The sequence below is a fragment of the Vulpes lagopus genome, chromosome 10 (assembly GCF_018345385.1).
Source record: "Vulpes lagopus strain Blue_001 chromosome 10, ASM1834538v1, whole genome shotgun sequence".
NCBI classification, from domain to species: Eukaryota; Metazoa; Chordata; class Mammalia; order Carnivora; family Canidae; genus Vulpes; species Vulpes lagopus.
Window position 1 is genome coordinate 75,126,782 of NC_054833.1, and position 24,944 is coordinate 75,151,725.

The following is a 24,944-nucleotide window of genomic DNA, read 5'->3' on the forward strand; positions in this document are numbered from 1 at the left end:
TTGCCTGCTTATATTGCTACAGAAATTGATGATTAGCTAGCTAACTGTAGGCAGCACAGACAGACAAATGTCTGTCGCATCCCTCTGACCTATTCTTCTCTTCTCTGTCTAGGTAATTGAAGTAAAATTCTGCTAAGTATATTAGGTTTTCCTCTAGCTGGATAAAGGAACAGACCTTGAAAGATATAAATAAACAGAAAATAATTATTTCCAAGTTTGCTAAAATTGGTGGACTAGAGACAACTGGTATTCCTTTAATAACAATACTTGAATGCAGCTCTAAAGTTGGACAGTTTTCATTTACTTACCAAATTTATAAGAATGGTGCATCTTGTTCTCTCAAGCCCTGCAATTCTCTTTCCACGCTAGCAAGAGCAAACACACACAGTCACAGACAAGCATACAAATGGTGACTGCTAACACTTTTCTTGACCAAAAAAATAAAGCACACAGGAAAACGGAATCCGTATTCTGAGAATTATTTTCTGCCTTAAATTTAATAACAATTGGGGACTAAAAGGTATGGCAGGTATATGTGGGGTGAGAAATACTTCCTTCTGGGCTTAAATTTTGGTCTTCCTGAGGGCAGGCTAGCAGTAGTTGTCACAAGTTCACGTGGGAAGACTGATTCTCAAATTCAAAATCAAAGGATCTGGATTACTGAAGCTAAGCAAGATAGTACTGTTGTTTCCATGTCTGTGATATGAAAACTCTATGACAGTAAGGAGCCTATGAACCCGGGACACCTGAGTTGCTCAGCCTGCCTTCAGCCCAGGGCATGATCCTGGATTCCTGGGACTGAGTCCCACATCAGGCTCTCTGCATGGAGCCTGTTTCTCCCTCTGCCTATGTCTCTGTCTCTCTCTCTCCCTGTGTCTCTCATGAGACACAGATAAATAAAATCTTAAAAAAAAAAAAAGCCTATGAACTCATGTCAGGTGCCAAGAAAACGATTCACCTTTTCTCCTCTCTGGCAACTGCCAGTCAGACTTCAAGGTGACTAAAGACCAAACTAAAGGGAGTAACTGTACTCACTGTGAAATACAACATAACACCAGTCTAGAAAGGTTCTGAACCTCCTACAGTAACATACCTTTAAGGTGACCACCCTCCACATGATTTACCCATCACAGTTAAGAACTGAAATACATAGAGCATGCCTCCTTGGTCTGTTTCCTTCCTTATTCGTGTGGTCTCCTCTTTCTAAGTTTGGACTTCTGTCCCATTCTAGAAGCTGAGGAGGATAGAATATGTAATGTGAAAGTATTTAAAGCAAATCATAGGATATCTGTACTTGATAATTTTCCATGGTTCAAAACCAAGAGAATCACCGCCTGTGAAGATCAGACATTTCTTAAAGGCTGGAACACTGAGCCTTCCTTTCATACAATTCAAAGCGAGGGGCATATTGCTGACGCAGCAATGCTGTGGTCTCAGAGAGACTGTGGGAAATGTCAAATTTATGGTTCTGGGGGTGATTGGTGGATGGTTTTGTGGTGTGTATGGTGTTTTGTTTTGTTTTGTGTGTGCTTTTTCTTTTCTCTTTTGAGCCTCTGACAGAAACAGAGCTCTCCAAACTTTCTGGCGACCTCCCAGGAAAGCAGAAGGAAGCTGTATCCTGAACTTCCCCTGGGATCTAATGAAATATACAGCCTCTGGGCTTCTTTCAATTTGGACTTTCAGATTGCTAAGCCAGTGAAAAGGGGATCCTAGCTGTCACAAACGTCACCTGCTCGGGGTCACCTGCTGCTCGGGAGTTCTCATGCCAGTTGTTGACATAATAAGCACCCCTTACACTTTAATTACAATTCACAGTGTGCAAACTATGCAATCTGCTTTAAGGCAGATTGTCTTTTAAATCAACACTAAAATTCTATTACTAATACGGCAATGAAATGTAGCAGGGGAAGGGTGTGTCCACATGACTAACTAGATGGGGATATTTGCCATTTGAAGATATGGGCAATATTTCCCAAAAAATAAAATGGTGGGACCGCTCTTAATCCTGGAAGATGGAACTTTACCCCTAACTCTTCGCTGAGACTTCCTAGGAGTGAACCACAAAAATGAAATACAGTAGGCTTCTTTGTAGCATTCTAACATCGTATAACTAGCACATGGGGGCTTAAATAACTAAGATTTTATTTTAAGATTTATTTATATGAGAGAGAGGGGTGCATTTGTGCATGCATAAGGAGAGAGGCAGAGGAAGAGGGAGAAGCAGACTCCTTGGTGAGCAAGGAGCCCAATATCTTGGGACTCCATCCCAGTACCCCGGGATCATGACCTGAGCTAAAGTCAGAGCCTTAACTGACTGGGCCACCCAGGTGACCCTTTTCTCTGTAATATCTTGCCTACCCAATAAAACTGACAAACTTAAAAACAATGACAACAACAACAACAACAACAAGGAATTTCTATTTTCCCCTCTAAACCTAGGGCAGTGCTAGAGATGTTGAACAAATGCTTTCAGAGTTGTGTTGACGCTCTATCATTTACTAGATCCTTGTATTTTGTTAACTATAGACCCATGTAAGCTATATTCTTGCAATCAAAACATGAAAGGTTATTTTAAAACAGAGTCCGTTTAAAATAATATGACAACGCAGGGAGCTGTTTAAAAAGTGCTAACACATAATTACAGTCTACTGTTTTTTCCAAAAACAACAGTGGAAATTAGTTACAATTATATTACAGAGAACTACTATAAACATAGGTGGGCTGGCCTTTGAATGAACTGTCCCAACCCTCTGGGAATTATGATCTCACTTGCAGTGCCACAAATGATATAAAATGAAGGACATGAAATAAATGCATGCAAAGTACACTAATGTTTATGCAATCTGATCCAAACACCTTAGTTGAGCTGCAGGTCAGACAAAACAGAAACCCACATTTACAAAAATAGTAAACAGATTTTAAAAATAATAATAATGAATACACTTAATTTAAATAACTACTTATATCTGAATTGCAAGTGCCACCAAGAAATGTCAAATTAGCCAAAAATTATTCAGTGCTTTTTTTTGGTGCCAGGCAATAGTAGATACCAGGACAAAAATCAACAACAGCAACAATAAAAGACAAAGAGTTTATCCCATATAGACATGGTTATTCTAACATAGGAAGCAGATGTATCTTCCACTGCCCTTTCAAAACTTGTGGTTTCTTAGGGAAAACTTTCAGTCCTGTGGCCATTCATTCGGGTTTTGTTGTCATGAAGACAGGCATGAAGCAATTTTATTTTCTGGTCCACCTAACTGGACTCACCCCAGTTAAACCATTTGATATCCAATTGCATAAGAGTCCCAATCTGTAAGCACTTCCATTTTCTGCAGACAGGAGGGGCTGTGAGAAAATTTCACCACCATTAAGCGACCCATAGGCCTCTGGCCCTCAGGCTCCAATTTTGATTCCAGTAATTTGTGTCCTGTTCTCCAATCAGTAAGCTCCACCTTAAGTGCCAACTCCTTCCTGTACCTGTGTTTGGTCAAGTATGCTGCCTCATCTGGAACTGAAGACACCGATTTGGTTTTCCTTACCACCCTCCCAAGAACAAGATTCTGACACTGACGCCCAGGCTAGCATCTGGACCTCTAACTACCTGCTGACAGATTTCTCTGATGCTATCTATAACTTCCTGCCTGGACTAGCATCATCTGCCCACGTATTCTATTTCTTGGGTCTGCCCAACTTTTGGGACATTCTACTTTCTGCCTATTAGACCTCCATGTTGTCCATTGCTTCACTAAGCTAGCAATCAATTTCTATAATCAGACCATCTAGAATCTCTTTAGGATGGGCTGAAATTTTTTACAGAACCCCAAAACTAGATGAACTTCAGAATATCATCTCACATAATAATTTCAAGTTTTGGTCTTTTATGAGTCTAATAGTCCAAGGTACAAACCCCCTCTGTCAATCCCCTCTACTTTTCCTTGGTAGGAAAGAAACAGAACATCTCTAAAACTCTGAAAAGAATATACACAAAAAAGTAGAAGCATTCATATCTAATACCACCATCAGGACTGGTAGTTGGTTAGTTTAAAAAACTAGATAAAGACAATTTTTTTTGCGAGACATATACACCTTAGGCATTTTAACTTTGAATACACATATATACACATTCCTTGGAAGATCTTTTAATGCAGAGAAGCCTTAACTTTAATGTCTATTAATTGCAGCATCTTTCTTAATAAACCACATTCATAATGCATCATATAAGATTTCTAGTTTTATTTTTTTAATTACAAAGACAACCTATAAATACTAAAACAATTTGAGTACAGAATCCTTTTATATTTTCATAATTTCCCTTTACAGTTGAGACATCACATCTACATACAATCTGACAGAAATTTTTTAACTCACCTTTACTGAGTCTTCCAAAGCCTTCAAAGACTAGGCACTGGCCTAGTCTCATAGAAATAAAACTCTCTTTTATTTTTGAAATTGCATGTCATCGGTTCATATAAACTTAATTGAATTATATAATAACAATACCAATATAGGAGTATAAACAGGTCTGGTGACAACACAGTGGACTTTTGTTAAGCACACAACCAGTAGAAACAAAGTGCTAGGATATACTAGTAGGTAAATACTGACCATGAGCAATCACCATCCTACAGGCAACAGTTAGTACATTACAAAGAAAATAAAAAGATTTAGTTAATCTTGTAAGTTGATTAATACAAAGCTTCTACTGCGAAGGTCCACCCAAAGAAAATAAAATTCAAATAGTCTTTGAGTGGATGTTATGAGCAGGCACTGATGCTGCATGCATGCTGCCTGACGGTGGGACACATTTTTGGAAAAGACATCTTTCCCAGCATTCTCATATAGCCCTAATTTCTAATAGCATAAGAACTAACTAGAAGGGCAGCCCTGGTGGCGCAGAGGTTTAGCGCCGCCTGCAGCCCAGGATGTGATCCTGGAGACCCGGGATCGAGTCCCACATCAGGCTCCCTGAAGAGAACCTGCTTCTCCCTCTGCCTGTGTCTCTGCCTCTCTCTCTCTCTATGAATAAATAAATAAAATTAAAAAAAAAAAGAAATAACTAGAAACATATCTCAGAGTTACTGTATTTAAAATGGTAACTGAATTGGTATCTCTACTCACTTGTAACAAAAAACAGTATTTAAACTGACCTAAATTTATTTTTAAAAAAATGATGACAAACTTAACCGGACAACTTAGCTCCTAATATAGAATTTCAAGTTGTAAACTATATTTATATTTTTGTTACTTTATACAAGTACCATAATATCATTACTTCTGTTTTTGATTTTAAACTGTGATAGGGAGACGCCTGGGTGGTGGTTAAACATCTGCCTTTGGCTCAGGTCATGATCCTGGGGTCCTGGGATTGAGCTCCACATCGGGCTCCCTGCTCAGCGAGGAGCCTGCTTCTCTTCTCCCTCTCCCCACTGCTCATGCTCTCTCTCCTCGCTCTTTCTCTCTCAACTAAATAAAATCTTAAAAAAAATAAAATCGTGATTGGTAAAACATTTTTTTAAAATTATAGACACTGTAATTGTCTAAATTGGATAACTTTAATTTGCATTTTACCATCATTTGGTTTGACAATTGAAAACAATCACAAAGATAATATTGTCCTGCTTCTTAAACTACTGTATTATTTTTAGGTTATATAACTATCACTTTTCATGTAATTGTACCCAGACCAATTTTTTAGCAACAAAAAGCCTAATCTCAACTTTCTGCTTATTAGCAAACTTAATATTATCAGTTTATTATCAGCTTTAAATAAATGTGTTACTTGTGTTCATATATGATGATGACAACTATGATAGCAATAGCAAGTGTTTACTAACTGCTTAAAAATGTCCAGCACTGAGAGCTAAGTGACGTACATACATGTAACTTTCCCAGCAACTTTTGCAAAGTAAATATAGTTATTCTTATTTCAGGTTGAGGAAACTGAGACAACAGTAAGAGAAAAATCAGGATCTCAAAAGTAGATGGACTCCAAGCTCAGGCTTCTCACTTTTACAAGGTTTTTGTTGTGTGTGTATGCGTGCGTGTGTGTGTGTGTGTGTGTGTGTGTGTGTGTTTAAAGTAAACCAGAGATCATAAACTTTCCTTTTCAGTGAAATTTTTATTTGCACAGATGTGTGTGTGTGCATGTTGGCCTGTACACACACACACACACACACACACACACACACACACACACACACACACTTTAGTAAATCAATTTCATATGCAAAAGAAAAGTGAGCCAGGGCTAAGTTATTAAAAGAAGCCTTTGAAGCAAGGAGCGATGATGTGTGAAAGACATACCACAAAAGTTTATTTAAACAAAGAACAAGCACAGAGGGATGGAACAAAAGTGAAAATAAGGGAAATGAAAGCTCTCCATCTTTTCCGTCTTTTTTCTGTTGTATATGGATTTCTCATACATGGGAAAGCCAGGAAAAGACATCTGGAATTTATGGAAGTAAAAGAAGTTCAACCAACTTACAGTTGAGAAGAACCAAATCAACACATTCTCAATGATTTTTTTTCTATGTTAAACACAATTACATTACCCTCTAGTAAAATCCATAATTTCAAACATAATTCCTTACTTGCAAGAAAAAAAATTGCAAGGCCAGATTTTATAAAATATTTTTATAGTATCTCTTTCAATGGCATGTTATGAAAGCAAACTTTTTGACTTGGCTTAAGAAAAGAGAGAGAGTGCCTTTTCACTAAACACACTCATAACGCTCTACATTTCAATATCTCAATGTACGTTTCAATAGCTCACTGAATTGTTTTCTTAAAATTTCAAATCTTATCTGTTATGTATATGTGACATCATAAAAGTTTAATTAAAATCTTGAAAAGAAACACATTATACAGTATAGCTGATTTAATTTCTAAACCTGTTTCATGTATATAACTATATACAGATGATGGAACTTAATAATTGAACTATTAAACCTATATTATCAGAGGTACTTTTAAAAGTAAGGTAATAAATTCTAAGTTAACCCCCAATGCAAACATTCCCAAGTATTAGGCTACAGCAGCAATCTTAACTTAAAGGTGAAAAATTCGGCTAATCATACAGAAATTATGTTTATGACACACGCCATCCAGATCATGTGAAGCTGACAAGATACTTGCAGAAATGAACATTCCCTTTTTGGTGAAATAAAAAGTGACAAGTGACTTTTAAGTTGCTCTTGGGAGTAGAAATAGAAAAAGTGGCTAAAAAGTTGCAAAGGAGAAAGATGAAGTTGGTCCTCTAAAGTTAAAAATAATTTCTGTTTGCTTGCATTTAAGTAAACAATATAATAAAAGTCTTATAAGAGACTCTATGCTTACAGAAGACACTCTTGCCTTTACATATAAATGGAAGCACATCCCTAGCACTTATATTATTGCAAATATTGAAAATGGCCTCCAAAAGCTTTTAGCAATGTACTCTTTGTCTTGTTTCCAAAGAAGCAATCCAATTAAAATGCTCATTTTCAGCATAAAGGGCTAGGACAAGGACCCATACACCATACCCAACATCTTACAAACTCTATGGAAAATAGATTGAAAACTTCCATCTGCTTTCTTTTTTTTTTTTTAATTTTTTTTTAAATTTTTATTTATTCATGATAGTCACAGAGAGAGAGAGAGAGAGAGGCAGAGACATAGGCAGAGGGAGAAGAAGGCTCCATGCACCGGGAGCCCGATGTGGGATTCGATCCCGGGTCTCCAGGATTGCGCCCTGGGCCAAAGGCAAGCGCCAAACCACTGCACCACCCAGGGATCCCTTCCATCTGCTTTCTGTGTGCTTGTACTAACCACACATAATTTACAAATATTTTCCTAGAAGAGGAATTACATGTTTTTTTTTCTCTCTCTTCTAGTAAGTATCCATCCATGATGATTCTAACCTATCTTATGCTTGCTTCCTTGAATTCACAATTTTATAAGCATATGTCATGTACTCAAACATGTCCATAGGAACATGGGAATGAATATTTTTCTTTTTCGATACATTTCCTCCACATCCTCCAGTCACACTTCCCATATTAGGCATACAGGAGGCACTTAATAAATGTGCTGACTGAATTCATTTCTTACGGTGGGGTTATTTCATTGTTTGTCCTAACAACAGCATTTGGTTTCCTTCTGAAAAGTGTTTATTCATTAATTTATTATGTTCTTATGTTCTTTTCTCCTCACTTGATTTTTTTAAAGATTTTATTTATTTATTCATAGAGACACACAGAGAAAGAGAGAGAGAGAGGCAGAGACACAGGCAGAGGGAGAAGCAGGCTCCATTCAGGAAGCCTAACGCGGGACTCGATCCCAGGTCTCTGGGATTATGCCCTGGACTGAAGGTGGCACTAAACTGCTGAGCCATCTGGGCTGCCTACCTTACCTGATTTCATAAAGTTAATTTTTGTGGCCATTTTTTTCAGTCAAAAAATAGTTATTGAGCATTTCATATAAGTTGTATTTTTAAATGGGTGGCACTATAAACAATATTACTGAAATTATTAAATAAAAATGTATTTTATATCTTTCAGTATGTCTGTCATAAAAGACAGATGCCTTCCTTTCAAGGTATTTGAATGAATCACCGAATGATTGCCTACTTCTTTCTCATAGTTCAGATAAATAATTAAAAGGAGATATACACAGATTGGTTGCATACTTAAGAGTCAGAATCAATTAAAACAAAATCGTATGAATGCTTTTCCAATAATATATCACTTCAGGGACTATGAGATGCTACCTTTACATTTGTGAAATCACTACGGTGAGATGAGAGCCCTAATGTTATTTCTCCATGAGCACTGAGAGTAGGTATGCACACAGAGACATGACAATGGGGGGAGGGGTTAATTGGTAATTTTTTAGTTACTAATATCTTTATAATTAAGTGTTTTGAAAGTGCCTCATAATACCCCAGAAATGGTCATTGAATATTTATTGAGCACACCCAGAGCCAAGTGTCCTGTTTAAGTTGGTATTTAAGTTAGGATGGCACTGTGGGTATTTTCTGTAAAGAAGAACTTTGTGACGGGTTTAAGATAAACATTCAAATCTTCTTCATTAATTGTCTGAGTTTTCTGCTGCAATTGATTTATTTTTTTAAATGCTCTATTTAAATTCAATTTGCCAACATAGAGTATAATGCCCAGGGTTCATCCCATCACGTGCCCTCCTTAGTGCCCATCACCCAGTTACCCCCATCCCCCCACCCACCTCCCCTTCTGCAACTCTTTGTTTCCCAGAGTTAAGAGTCATGGTTTGTCTTCCTCTCTGATTTTTCCCCACTCAGTTTTCTGATGCAATTTAACAAGAGGTGACAGCTCTGCTTGAACCAAAAGTACACAGAGCATAAGTATGATGGTACTTTTATAGAGAAACAAAAAGATCACAAGGAAGAGGTACTCATTTTCAATTTAGTTCTGTGGGTAAACTCCAGTTTGGAGATTCCAGGCAACCTGAAAATCTCCCTCTCAAGACTGTTTTAATATCAGGAAGCTGTCTTGTGTGGCATCAAAAAGTCTGCATGAAGTTTCCTAAAATCCGTCTCACCCAAGCTTTCACAGTCAAAAGCACTATCTCGCACTGCAGCGCACACAGATCCTAATTGTACCCACACGGTTACACATTTTATTTAATTTGTAATTCAACCACAGCCTGGCTAACATTATGGTTCATCATGCATTTGTCTGTCTCTCCAGAAGGAGTGAGAGAGTTGGCTGAGGTCAGGCCTTCACTTTTCCAGTACCTGGTTCAGTGGCTGATACAAAAGAGTTCAGTAAATGCTGGCTGAAAAAGATTTCTCAGAACTTCCTCCAATCGAGGTTTGCTTATCACCCTACATACATGTAAGAAATATCTGGAATGCCTAAGAGGAAATCTAGGCCTTTATGGGTTCAGATATCATGACGAAAGATCACATTCTCACCAACAACCCAAAAGTTCATCAAAACCAGAAAACACTTAATAAAGGAGATCCCGAGGATACTAATCTCTCATTTAATAAATGTAGGAAAGTTCTCAGGGTCATGTTGGCAGTAGATTGTTTCTGGCCCTATGATAAATACCCCTTTCCCAAGCTAAACTCATTGCCCAGCTGTGAAATAATGATGGCTGCCAGGAATCCAGTGGTGGCAGCAAACTCAACCCAAAGGTCCAATATTTGTAGGCACAGAACAGACACTGCAGTGAGACAGCAGTGGTGACCAGATGTCAGTCATGGCCTGGGGGCATCCTTCCACCTCCCCTCACCCATGTTGCTGCCTTCTTCCCCCACCCATTAAGGGTGGCATCAAGAGCAATTATAGCATACCCTCAATGGACTGTGCCAGGCTGGCAGCTGTAACACCTGTCACAAGGTCTGCATGACATTAACAAAGACCCAGAAAGTAGCTTTAATGAGCTGACCTGACACCAGACAGAGCCTCACGTGGTATATAGTGTATGCAGTGACTGCTTCAAAGATACTGTTCACTGTGGAACAGAGGACAATTTCAGCAGCCATTTACTTTCTTTAGCACCTAGTATGGAGTTAAATACATGCATTTGAGAAGCCCAGTTCTTGACAGTGCCACCTCTTCTCTGGAAATGGAACATGAAAATCTGTGAAGGACACGTCTCACTGTGTGCCAGCTGCATATTCTGCCCATCTGAAACTATTTATCAGTGCCATTTAGGTGATGGTTTTTCGCAGTTAGGTGATGAACTCAACATGTGACAAAATACTCTTTTTGTGGGTGAATCCTTTGGGAATTGTAAGCTCTTAAAGATAGACCACATTTGGGATCCCTGGGTGGCGCAGCGGTTTGGCGCCTGCCTTTGGCCCAGGGCGCGATCCTGGAGACCCGGGATCGAATCCCACGTCGGGCTCCCGGTGCATGGAGCCTGCTTCTCCCTCTGCCTGTGTCTCTGCCTCTCTCTCTATCTCTCTGTGACTATCATAAATAAATAAAAATTAAAAAAAAAAAAGATAGACCACATTTCTCTCTCATCTAGCTTTCTCCAGTGAGCAAAGGGCTGCAAGTAATCAAGTGGATGGATGAGCAAATGAATGTATGAAAATTACTGAATCCTTATACAATTTATCAGGAGACAAACAGTCAAAAAAGCAAAATGGTTGTTGGATAGAAAGAGAGTCCTCAGGGGCACCTGGTTGGCTCAGCCGGTTTTGAGGGTACAATTCTTGATTTTGGCTCAGGTTATGATCTCAGAGTTGTGGGATCAACCCTGCATTAGGCTCCTTGCTCACTGGGGAGTCTGTTTTAGATTCTCTCTCTCCCTATGCCTCTCACCCAGCTTGCGCTCACACCCTCTCTCAAAATAAATAAAATCTTAGAGAGATAGATAGAGAGACAGAGAGAGAGAGAGAGTTATCATTTTGGTTAACTATCAACATTTAAAGGCAAATGGAATGGTTTTAGGATTCCTGAACACTCAAGGACACATCGGACTACAAAAACAGTCATGTGAGGGGTTCCTGGATAGCTCAGCTGGTTGAGCATTTGACTTTTGATCTCAGCTCAGGTCAGGATCTCAGGGTAGTGAGACTGAGCCCCACATCCAGCTGCATACTCAGCAAAGAGTCTGCTTGAGATTCTCTCTCTCCCTCTCCCTCTGTCCCTCCCCTCCACCTCACAAAATGGTCATATGAAATGCTTAGTCAAGCCAGTAAAATTATTGATATACCCAGGTTCTAAGGTTACTAATGAAGAACTGCAGAAGGACCTGTGAGCTAATTCATGGAATGAGCCCAGCACACAATGTCTAAGACAAAGTAAGCTTGGCATGTGATAACTATGATTATATTTCTGATTATGATGATTAATAAGTGAAGGCTAGTGATTTATAATGTGTCCTCCATGGATAAGTCACCTCATCTTCAAAAGGGATATAATGAACCATGACACAAAGATAGCTAGCTTTCATAAACAACAGCAACAGTAGTTCCAGATCTTTTTTAAGAGTTGAAAGCAATCTAAGAAGTCATGTTAGTCCAATCTCCTCATTTTTCATAAGAGGAAACCACTGTATTATCCGCCCCCCACCCAATTCATGTATCTGTATCTGAAGTCATGCAACTAGGTGGAAGCCAAATGACTTAACTGATCAGTGATTCTGTTTCTCTTTTTGTATAAATGGACAAATAATACCTAGCGCCTATCAACTCATACTATCATAACAAATGATGTATTGAGTCTTATTTTAAGCATTCGGCACAAAGGTTTAGTATGAATTCAAAATAACATTACTCTTTCAAAATAATATTGATGAAGATCTCTACAAGTAATACTATTGCTAACACAACCATTATTACTACTGTATTTATGTCTTGCTGATTTTATAAAAGATCCTGGGAATATTAATACTCATAAGGAGGTTCCAGTTCCTTTTCTGAAACTGCATTATTGTCAGAGCTTCACAATAATATAGCTACATCTAAATACTTAGTGGCTTATGATTCATACCTTCCAAAATAAAATAGCTTACTTCCAAATTTAAATTTTGTCTCCAAATTTCAGACACATAAAGCAGCCACTAGAAAATAGTGGGTTTTAATTAGAGGCATCAGGTTTAGTGATTCTCATTCTTTGGGGTTCACACAGGGTTTACAGGACTTCATTTTGTTTATGGGGTTCAGACAAGGCTCAAAGTGAACTTCACCTGGAACTTCTCACATGGTTTGAGCATTAACCAGGGATTGAGTGGTTTATAGATCATCCAAAAGAATTTCTATCTTGGAGTCTTGCCGTGAACTCCAAGTATTAAAATTCCAAATGAGTTTACATCACAAAGTGACTGCACATTTTTAGTATCTGTTGCTGTTTTTCTTATTTTTGCTCTTTTATTTTTATTTTATTTACTTATCCATGAGACACAGAGAGAGAGGCAGAGGGAGAAGCAGGCTCCCTGTGGGGAGCCTGATGCAGGACTCAATCCCAGGACCTCAGGGTCATCCCCTGAACCACAGGCAGATGCTCAACCACTGAGCCACCCAGGCATCCCTATTTTTGCTCTTTTAAGATGAAAACTGTAAGGCAGATACATGGAGAGAAGCATCTGATAATTTGAAATTTAAGGAAAAAAATAAAAATGTAATATCTTAAAATTTATACAATATTTTACAGCCTACAAAGGACTTCTACATATATTAATTTGCCTGAATGCTAACCATTGAGCTTTGTATGATGTGATTAGATCAATTTTATCCAGTCTTATTTCAGACTCTTCACCTATGTAATTATACATTCTCTAACTCAAATATTTATAAGGAATAATAATCAATTATTAATAGCATTTATTTTGTAAACAAAGTATTAAATTAAGTCAGTTTATAGCATTTTTTCCCTTGAGAAACAAAAGCTTGGACCATTATACATGGAAAAAATTTTGGTACCCCACAGTTAGGACTTTGAACTTTGAAAAATACACTTTACATTTATGGAAATGTTTTCAGGGGATGTTATAATGAAGTTGTACTGTGTACACCATGGTTAAAGATCTAACACAATGAATGGGTACTTAAGAAAACAAAAGCTACACCCCTCAATTTAATTCTACACACACAGTTTACAAGATTTTTAGGATGGTGTCATAACTTTAGTCAAGAAAAAGCCATCTGAATTTATGGAGCAAAAATCATCAAAGGACTAAGTCCTCCTCACAGGAATGTAGGAGATTCCATTTTTGCTTGCATTTTGAAGATTCCAATTTATCACAGGCATATATATATATATATATATATATATATATATATATATATATATATATAATGTATATTTAAGTTGGAAGAACGTAGCCAGAGGACTTTTCATCCAACTTAGTTTCATCTATTGAAAGTATTTAATGATAAAAATATGTTTGAATTTCTACTCGATCTTAAATAAAAGACTAGCAATGCGTATCTGAGTCCATTTACCAGTGACAATGTACATGGAGATAGGTAGAAATAACATCTTTTGAGACTATTTCCTGAAAACCATTAGGTGTATCCAGGAAACAGTTTATGTGAGGCACGTACTAGGGAATTTAAAAAGAGGGGACTGGTACTCTTTTGTTTGAGGAAAAATTCAAGATTTGGGCCTAGAGCCAGAATTCATGAATTATCTAAGGTTTTTAAACAATCAATTATGAAAAGCACTACAACACTGTCACATTATCTGAATGCTACTTAAAAGTAAGTAATAACTACTCTTCTGAGAATTTCTGATCCAAACCCAGGTGACTACAGTATATACTAGATTATCCAAGTCCGTCATTTTATCTATAATTCATAACGGTATAATTAAACTCACATTGACTCAAGGTGCACCACAGCTAACCCCCTAGCCCTTCAGCCTGACTACACGCTGGCGTGTGGTGAAGGGTAGCCAGCTTCTCTCACCTATCCTGGCAGACCCAGGCCTCTGGCTGTGAAGAAAACCACAATGTGGGGAGGAAAGCCTACAAAAGAATGAAAACAGAAAGTGTCTAAGGCCTTGGCAGAAGGACACTAAATAAAATAGAGAGTGGTGACTCATTCTGGCAGCGAATCCACCTCAACCCCTTCAAAGCCTTTGGCAAGAGTCCTCAGAGGAGACCCCAGCCTTTTGCCAAGCCACAAAACACCACAATTATTATCACAGCAGCCATCAACAAAACAGATTTTGTAAACTGACTTGTTGGCACATAGATTAAAGAAGCTATAAAAAGGAATAACAGCTGTTTGGGTTGCCCTATGCAGAAAGCTACTATATAGAAAGTAAAATTTATATCTCTATACATACTCAGGGAGACACGAGCACACACATACACCCCATGTACTAATTATACACGTATCCTATGTACAAAAGGGTACAGTGCCAAACACACTGCCACATAAATCTGAAACACAAACAGCTCTTTTGAATTAAAAACACTCCCTTTGGAAGGACGAATAGATAAATTTCCTAAAGAAAAGATTTTATAATTCACCAATTTAAAATACGGGCTATGTCTAACAATGGCAAGATAAGTAAAAGTTTTCTTAAAATACTGAAAACATACTCTGCCTTTCATGTAACCAAGGATGCTGATGAATTCTTTGAGAATTTGCAAAAATATTCCTCACTCTATCTCCCTAGACATTGCCTGGCTGGCATTTCATACTATAAAGTTTAGAATTACCTCATGTTTCAGGCAATTTGAAACAATTCCACTTATTTACACATTCATAGATATAATCCATTATGAACAAGGTAAAAGATTTTTAAATGATTTAATTTTTACCTTTGCTACAATAATAGTAATTCATCTAAATAAACTGCCAGTGAATAACACGTAATAGAATAGGAAAAAATGACAGGTAATAATCAGTATGTTCCTAACTTGAAGATTAAAAAGATGCTTTGATTTACTATAAAGCAGCACTGTCTCTTGATTTTTACTTTAAAAGAAATGTTCAAGGGGCACCTGGGTGGCTCAGTGGTTGAATGTCTGCCTTTGGCTCAGGCCATGATCCCAGGGTCCTGGGATTGAGTCCCACAACAGGCTTCCCAACGGAAGCCTGTTTCTCCCTCTGCCTGTGTCTCTGCCTATCTATGTGTCTCATGAATAAATAAATAAAATTTTTTTAAAAATTAAAAATAAATAAATATTCAGGTTCCTTGTCACCAATTCATAGTAAGATATATAAGAATTAGCAAGAAAGACTCTTAAACTACCCTACATTTATAATCTCATACATTACGAATGTACTCTATAAATATGTACTGAAGGATCTGCCATGCAACTTTCATATCAGTCATTTGCCCAGCTAACCTCTAAATACCTATGTAGCTCTATGCTGAAGTTTCCAGAGCTAAAGCATCTTAATGGCATTGATCTTTTACATTGAAGGATGCATAGTTCAGATTTCAACACTGTCAATAACATTTGTTTTCATCTATTGAATGATCACGTCTTGGTTGATAATTGTCCACCATGAGGGAAAGGACTAGAAATGAACTTACAAGAGTCTTAGCTACAAACATTGTTGACTAAACATCCAGAGAAAATTGGTAAAAAAAAAAAAAAAAAAAGAAAAGAAAAAAAAGAAAGAAAGAAAGAAAGGGGGGGCGGATTGAAAAGTGATATTTCTTAGCTACCTCTTACAACAGAGTATACGCCAAGTATACATCTCATCGCCTGAGGGCTCCATGACTGAAAACAACCTAGAACTGTAGATTTCTAAAAGCTCAAACTATATACGCCATTGACTGTAATAGTATCACTAGCTGATTCCACTTATTAAATGACATAAAACCACCACCTTTCCCGACAACCAGCTTTTTTAAATGGCTACTTAAGAATTAAATACATTCCCCATTAAAAAAATATCTTTAGGAATTCAGGTTTCGATCAGATTGGAAAACCTAGTCCCCAGCTGATATGAAACAGAAGACCTATTCCAGGCACTCACTGAGTCAACCGCCTGCCTGGAGAAGTTAACTCACCAGTATATTTTTTAGAGTGTCACACGGAGAGAAATTTTAACAAGTTGCAGAAATATATTCACTTTTAGATCGTTCTTCAAATTACCACAAACTCTACAGTTCTTCAACTGAGTTTGGTATTAGTTATTTATATCTAATCATCAAAATACACAGTAAAAACTGCACGGGGTTTCATTAACATCCCTTTCTCCAGGCTTTGTTTTTTACATGCAAACCATTTTCCTTTATTATCATTTCCCCAGCTTCTCTATCTACCTTGGAACCCAAGCACATTATGCAGCCAGCACAATGAACTAACATGCCAGCAGAAGTAGTATGCTCCACCTATCCAAGAATTTTAAAAGCATCCAAGTACACAACACACTGTCTCCTGTGTAGCCTGGAGATCCCTATTGAGCTCATGCCAAGTGTCTGAAAAATTGGACCCTGCATCCGGTATTTACACTAAGCTAAAATTCTAATCAGCACTAACAGCAGTATGTTTTAATTCACCCTTATGATTTTATTTCAATCTGCTAAGTAGCACAACTGCCAGAAAGCAATTGCTATAAACTTAAGTAAACAAATGCAAAACTAAAATAAATCTTAAACCTGTTGTATATAAAGTTTGTGCCACTTTAGGCAAGCAGTACAAAAAGGCACAGCCTGAAGTCTTGGTGAACGCTCTCCGATCTCATTTAGAAAGCTCTTTGAAAGTAGTGCCTTGTCTAGTCTTCCCCCAGACCTCTTTCTAAATAAGTATTTGGTGCATATTAGATCAGGTGGAGAAAATGGCCATGCTATTTGACAGTGGTGTTTTCACCTCACGTATTCCCCTGAATAGTCCTCTGCCAAGCATGTGAAACAAGTAGTACACGGTGACTACTTGAATCTCTGGATGACACTATAACCACTCGTGCCAAGGAGTTGGTGCCAAGTCTTGCATCTTCGGGATTTTCTCCCCTTCCTTTTTGGGTGGTATCTGGGGAGGGGGGGAGCGTGTGGCAGTAGGGAAATGTGACCAACAAACTCTAAAAAGTTGGTCACCATTTTGAACCTGTTCAGTGTGTTCAGACCTTGGCAGCCATCTTACAGCTTGGCAACCATTTTGAGAATTTGCCTGGCAAGCTCTCAGAATTCGCTGACAGTGTTTAAATAGAATGCTAGTTAAAAATAGTCCACGTTAAACAATACAATGTGATATCAGGTAGAATAACCCTCAATAAACCTCGCCAACAAAACAATTTATAACATCTTCAACGAGCTGAATGACAGTCACATTTTCTTAAATACCTCGTGCTAAAGCAGTTTAAAAGCTGACTCTTTAACCCTTTAGCAGACAAGTTCTTAAAAATCAATACTGGAGGGGCACCAGCCAGTAGGGAAGTGGAAAGTATAACAGATGAAAGAAGTGGCCGAAAACATAGTCACAATCTATATCAAAACATTCACAAGTCCATTCAAATCCAAGATATAAAATAGAAGGGAGAAGGATGTCATTCCGCTCCATGGAGTTTAATTCCAGAAAATGATCCCACAACTTCAGACTATGTCCCCTTTCCTTTAATGTTTTATGAGTTCATGGAAACTATCCTGAGGAGTTGTGTAGTACAAAACTCTTCCTTTGGTAAGGGAATTACCTTAAAAAATAAGTAACCCTAAGAACTTGTGTAAAAGAAAACAAAGAGGAAAATCCTGTACATAATGTCAGTTTTCCAAAGTTAGAAGTTATAAATGTTTTTGGATAATGCTGTTATATTCAACCTCGCCTCAGTTTCAATGGTTGTAACTTGGTGCAAAATAAGCTCTGTCCCTGAAAACATTTTTTGATGGTAACAAGTCTGAAATACAAATGATAATTTTGTGTTGGTATACTTTGGCATCATCACCAGATTTATATAGTTTTATAGAAGGTTGAATTGATGATACTATGATGATAAAATGATACTAGATGATAATTTTACCACCATATGGAAAAGGAAAATGATGATCTAATAATCTGAAATATCTTTTCCATACTGAAATAAATAGCATTTTAATATACAACTTAGTATCTTCCCTTTAGTGTCATAGATTTTTAATCATATTAATATGAGGGGTGGTTTATGGTAAAAAAAAAAAACTCATATTCTTTGTGGTTTTATGAAAAAAATCTAAGTGAACTCATCTTTCTCTGAATCCATAATTATAGTTAAATCATAAATATGAACATAAAGCCTAAATTATTTTGAATATTGTGATAATAAAATGACAAAAATTGGAAGTCATTAAATGATATGCCTCGCCAAATATTTGTCATTTAAATTTTAATGCCTCTTGGGACAAAAGGGACACCCAGCTTGTATTCTATTTCCAACTATGATATGATTCATAATAGCACCTAAAAAAGGCTAAATCCATGCACTATTTCCATGCACTATTTCCACTGTTGCAGTGCTTTTTGAACTTGAAGACTGAAATTCTAAATTTCTACTGAAATTTAATTCAGGAAATATTTTACTTCACATTATATCACACAAATGAAACAATTCATTAATCTATGATCAAAACTAGAACATTACATGTGAAAATATTATGCTGAAATGGATCAGTCTTTAGTCCTGATACTATTAGATGTCTCTTTATTGAATGACAGTATCTGCAGTAGATGACGTAAATGGTGCTAGCATACTTTAGAATGCATTGATAAATTGCTCTATTGATTCCGTTCTGCTTCACTTACCATAATTATAGCACAGTAATGGAAGACATGAATGATATATTTTTACTAGAGAGGAAAGCCCAGCGTTTGCCTGTTTCTTTACGAGATTATACCAAATCCTTTCAATTAATACAGCATGATGGATTTCTAACACTGTCTGAGAATAAGCGGCCTTATTCTAGAGTTCTTGCTTAAATATTATTGTTCAAATATTTGACATTTCAAATAAATGAATTTAGTACTTTAAAGACCATTTGCATTTCTGTAGTGCTGTTTCAACACAGTCTTGCACGAACATTTTCATTCCATTTAGAAATTGATCTTTCAAAACTCGAAGACATTTTACAAACGCGACTTTATTATCTTGTACTTACTCACTGAATAGACTAGAGGTTACCTACCTTTAAGCTTTTTAAGAACAATTTTGTTAAGTTACTGTGGTAAAGAAGAAACAGTTGAGAGAGAAAATAGGTAAGCAATTTAAAATATTATTTTTAGAAGAGAAAACTTAATTATTTGCTAATACAGAGAGCAAGACGTTTAACAGAAAGGACTCCAATGAAAATGGAAACTCTGTAGTAGACATCACTTATAATGATTATTCATCATCCAGAATTATTCTATATCCATAAAAGCTACCATATTGTTTCAAAGAAACCAAAATCTGCATTAAAACCACACAAGCATTATAGTTGACACTGTGCCATTTTCTTCCTTATATCACCATTCCAGAACATTGCTAAGAAAAGACACCAGGTTTTCCCAAACGGATACGTTTAAATTTAAAAGTGTCATCCCAAGTCACGCAAAGAGAATCTGAGAAGCTCTGAACAGGACACAACAGGGCCTTAACAATTTCAAGAAAGGTTTGAATTACTTTGTATTTTAAAATATTCTTTAATGAAAAGGCTTCATTTTATTAGCTTCTGCTGTTAAGAAGAAAAAAATACATAAATATGGTAAATTTGTAAAGGAATAATCAATTCATGAAAAAAAAATTTCCCCCAACAACTAAATGGTGTAAAAATTGATCTGTACTTCCCCTTTCACATTACAAAAGCTGTCACAGGGAATAAAATGTAACCCAGGAGGGCTGTGGCAGCTATCAAACCTTCCCTGATACATTATAATGTCTGAAGCCCAGACACCAAAGGTTTACATCAGAAAAACTCCATCATGTAGTGAACAACTCAAAACCAACTATCGACCACACTATTGATTTTTAGTGGGGAAACCAGGAGGAGAAGAGCACCAGAAAAGATAGAATTTCCCTTTTCTTTTCTCCTCTCCAACTTACGGGGCTGCCGACTGTAGGTCTTCCCAGGCATGAGCCTTCTGAGTTTTGCAATACAGCTAGCCAGGATGTCTGCCTGCGATAATTCAAGCTAAAGGCATACAATCTACAGTAGAAGCCGATTCTTCATTGACGTGCAACATAACCTAACTCAGACCCAAGAGCATTTCTTGACAAAAGGGTACAGGGGAAGAAAGGGAACTACCAGAAAAATAAGACATATGATTATCTTTTCAGGTGGTATTTGAAGGTCTCTGACTTCAAGAGTTCACAAATTACCTCGACCCGACTACTGATAGGAAGCTAAGCCAATCATATTTGAGACAACTTGCCCGTATATGACAGACAGGTGTGACAGATCGACTTATTTGACACACCCACTCCCAAATTCCCAACCAATTACACAGAAAAGTCCAAGTTAATAATTTAAAATAGCTAATCTTTCCCTTTCACATAAATTAACAAATGGATTATTCGAGAAGCTGAAAGGTAACAAAGAAAAATGCTTGCTTTAGCTCCTTGGGGTCTTAATCACATAATTTTGAATTGGTTGAGGACCATTTACTTGGATCATTATAATCATATCCTACAAGTATTCTGCCATTTAATTTGTGAAATGCATGACCACAGATCATGTACATGGGAAGAATTATTAGGTGCATTCATTTTACTATTAAATTTAGAGATGGCTTTGAGCCATTTGCAAATAATAACAATAATAATAATGATTAATCACAATGCACTTCCCTTCTTACAGAACTGTCTCAAGGGATTTTCCAGCTGTTTGCTAATTAAGTCTCATAACCCCCATCCCCCTCACCCCCCACCCCTGTGCTAGTAGATGAGCATTGAGCATTGTCAGGCCAGTTTTACACCTGGGAAAGCTGAGGCAAAGCAAAGTGATGATGGTAAACCAAAATCATACGGTATACACAAGAATGAAAATAAGAATGTGGGAGATTTACAGAATACTCTACCTTTGAATTTACATTTAAAAATAGTGATAGGAAAGAAAAAAAAACTTGTATGACTAACAAAAAAGTGATCTGGCTCATCTCCTGCTGATTTTGTTACTTAAAAAAAGAAAAATCAAACAATGAGCTTTGTTTGTTTGCTTTTACCTATTCTGCCAGTAAGAAGTTTATGAATTTTCTGAATTCCATTTCTAATAAATTTAAGCACACTATTTTGCCCACTATAGAGACTTAAGAATGTATTAGTTGATTGTTAAAATAATGCTATCACCAGTATAACCCAACAAAGATAAGGTCCTCATATTATCTTTGGTTTAATAAAGTGACTAAATTATAAAAATAAGTACACACAGTTTGTACAATTATGTAAATGATTTTACTGGAAACATGTCCCTGTGAGTCTGAGGTTCTCAACAATATGGACTAGAAATGACTATATCATTGACTGTTGTGGGTTAAGGAATGCTTTGAACTCATTCATTCCTTCATTCAGCACTGGGGATGGCGAGGAGAAGTTCATCTACCACACCATGTACCATGCAGCATTCTAGGCGCCATGGGTATAGTGGTGAGCCAGAGACAAAACTTGCCCTTTGTGATCTTATATTAGACTGGAGTTGACAACAAAGATTCTAGATATGTATTAATTCATCCATGCTATAATTAGTAAACATCTTGGGCATGGGATAGAAACATGAAAAAAGTTATTGGCCATGGCTTTGAGTCAGAGTTGTTTGTTTTGTTTCCCTTCTTCTAAGGGTTAAGTTTCCTAAGGTTTCTCACTGATGAAAAGCAAGAGTGATTGACATATCTCACTGAGCTGGAGATAATTAGAGAGGTGGTCACTATCTGCTCGTAGACTAAAAAGCACACAGTCCTGGGCTGTACCCCTCACACATTAATATGGTAAATGAGGGTAGCCCCAGTGGCCCAGTGGTTTAACACCGCCTTCAGCCCAGGGTGTGATCCTGGAGACCCGGGATTGAGTCCCACATCGGGCTCCCTGCATGGAGCTTGCTTCTCCCTCTGCCTGTCTCTCTCTCTCTGTCATGGATAAATAAATAAGATCTTTAAAAAATATATGGTAAATGAATATGCAGGCAGAATCATGGTCAACTAACCAACAACAGGGAAAAGAAAGGAGTTACAAAAATAAAGAAACTGAGTGATGAGAAGCAGGAAATAGGTCATTTCAAGGAAAACTTTCTAGTAACCATTAAAAGGTAGCTAAGTTAGACTAGTAGGCCAAGGTATGGCCTGAAGGTGTTTGTTAGCCCTACAACTTCAAGCTTTTCTAGTTCTTTGTCTAGATCACAATTTTGGAGGTGAGAATCAGGACTGAGGGCTTGGCTGTGATAAAGTACACTGTGATAACTCACATCAAAGAAAGAACATAAAAATTATAAATTTTTTTTAATTTTATTTTTTTATTTATTTACGATAGACAGAGAGAGAGAGAGAGAGAGAGAGAGAGGAGAAGCAGGCTCCATGCACCGGGAGCCCGACGTGGGATTCGATCCCGGGTCTCCAGGATCACGCTCTGGACCAAAGGCAGGAACCAAACCGCTGCACCACCCAGGGATCCCCGAACATAAAAATTATATATCACCCTTGCCTTAAAAGAGCAGCACACACTGTTATTTTGTTCAAGGATATCTTGTGCCATATGTTTGGGGACCCTACCTGGCAGTACACTCAAGATACACCTTCCACTTCACACCTGTTTACCTAAAGAACTCTCTCAAATGACGACTGTATCTGTTAGTTCTAAGCAGAATAGTTGTTCCCATGTTGATCTTGATCTAAAGAAAATTAATTCTCTTCCCCCCTTTTCCCACCTTTTTCTTAAAGGTGAACCTTTTCTGAAATGATTAGTATACCCTGCATTGAATGCAGATGAACTGGTCATTCAGGGTGTTTTCCATGTTTTCTGAATCAGCATTAGAACATAAGAGCGGTATGTCACAAGGCAGGGGCTAAAGAGAGTGGTATGTCACAAGGCAGGGGCTAAAGAGAGGGAAGGGAAGTTCAGGAACCATATGAATAAGAGAACACCCTTCCCCACGGATCTATAAACTACATTGTCAGATACTAACCCTAAAAACACAATGAGTCTACATAGCTGCAAAGCAATCTTCAATTGAGTGGGGGAACGCAGTCCCCTTCCATTCTTACAATGAAATGACAAGCTGATAAGTCTACTTTCTTCACCCTTTTGAAATTGCCTGTCATGGAGCTGTTCCATTCCTTTATTCACTCAACAGACACCGGTACTCCTGTCTACCATACCCTACGCACAAGTTGTAACTTCTGTTAGTGGGAATAGCTTCATTCTTGTCAGTGGAGTCTAAAGGGTATAAGGGGTATAAAGGCTTGACTCTGTTTAAGAGAGGACCCACCAGGGAGAGGGAGGGACTAAAATACGAAGCCAGGAAAACCAAAGACAGATGTCACAGCCTTCACAAGTTTGCAGAAACTGTGGATGGTTGTCACTATTATGGCTCTATTTCTAGGACAACCCAGTTGTGGGCATCTTTAGAAACCAAGAAAAAAAAGTAAAAATTTTGTAACACAAATATGTTTCTTCTTGCCTTTTAATGAAAATCTCATCCTGGAAGTACTGGCAGTCGAAATACGTACTCTGTCTTCTTGAATAACTGGTAAGTCATCAAATTTCTGACTATTAAAGCAGCACGGCATGAGAGGCAGAAACAGTGACAATTCTCTGGTAATATGAAAAGCACAAATTTTTTTAAAAATTAATTAATTAATTAATTACCTAAAGTGGTTAAATACCGCATCTATTGCTGGGGCAGCACCTAGCTACCAGGGACCTCTGAGGGAAGTGTTTTGTTTATACACCAGTATTTCGAAGGGATAACTAAGGGCCAAGTAGCATGATAGGTTTGTTGAGACAAAAGAAAAGGACAGACATTCTAGCTCACAGAATTGCTGGCAACCAGAGAACAGAGGAGCACACATGTACCCACATAATTAATGCAAGGATGGATCAGCATCAAACATTCAAAACTGCAGAACTAGGGCTAGAATCTGAGAAACCCATTTTTAAATTTGGTCCCTGTGAAATGGGCCCTTCAAAGCAATAGGAATAGGGCCTTCTGTCCGTCCACATTGTTTAAAATGAGAAAAACTTAAGAGTTCAAAGGTTGCTTCACAGCGCTCTGTGCAACTACCTATGGATTCTTAGAAGAAAGTAATCAATTATGCCAAGCAACTACTGAAACCAATTTAATGGAAATAGCATTGGGGATACCCCAACCTATGGCCACTCCCCTCTGGCTCAGAGAAGTCAAGCCCCACGAACTCAACCACCTCGGTCTAATTCTAAATTCAAGTGTTCATTCATTTAATTTATAGAGCACATATTAAGCACCAACTGTGACATCACTCCTCTGACTTCTCTGGTTCCCACAGATGTCCCTCTACTGGGCTCCTTCAATACCCAGAGCATGTTGCTATCACAAGACTTTTTAAACTATAGCACTGTGAGGATCTGTCTGTGGAACTTTCTCCCAACACCT

General features: G+C 37.6%; 1 protein-coding gene across 9 annotated transcripts in view; it reads right to left on the minus strand.

Moving 5' to 3' along the window:
• The window catches only part of NFIA (nuclear factor I A), a 375,352-nt gene that overhangs the window by 200,754 nt on the left and 149,654 nt on the right, over positions 1-24,944 (minus strand). The gene's annotated exons all lie outside the window — the stretch shown is intronic.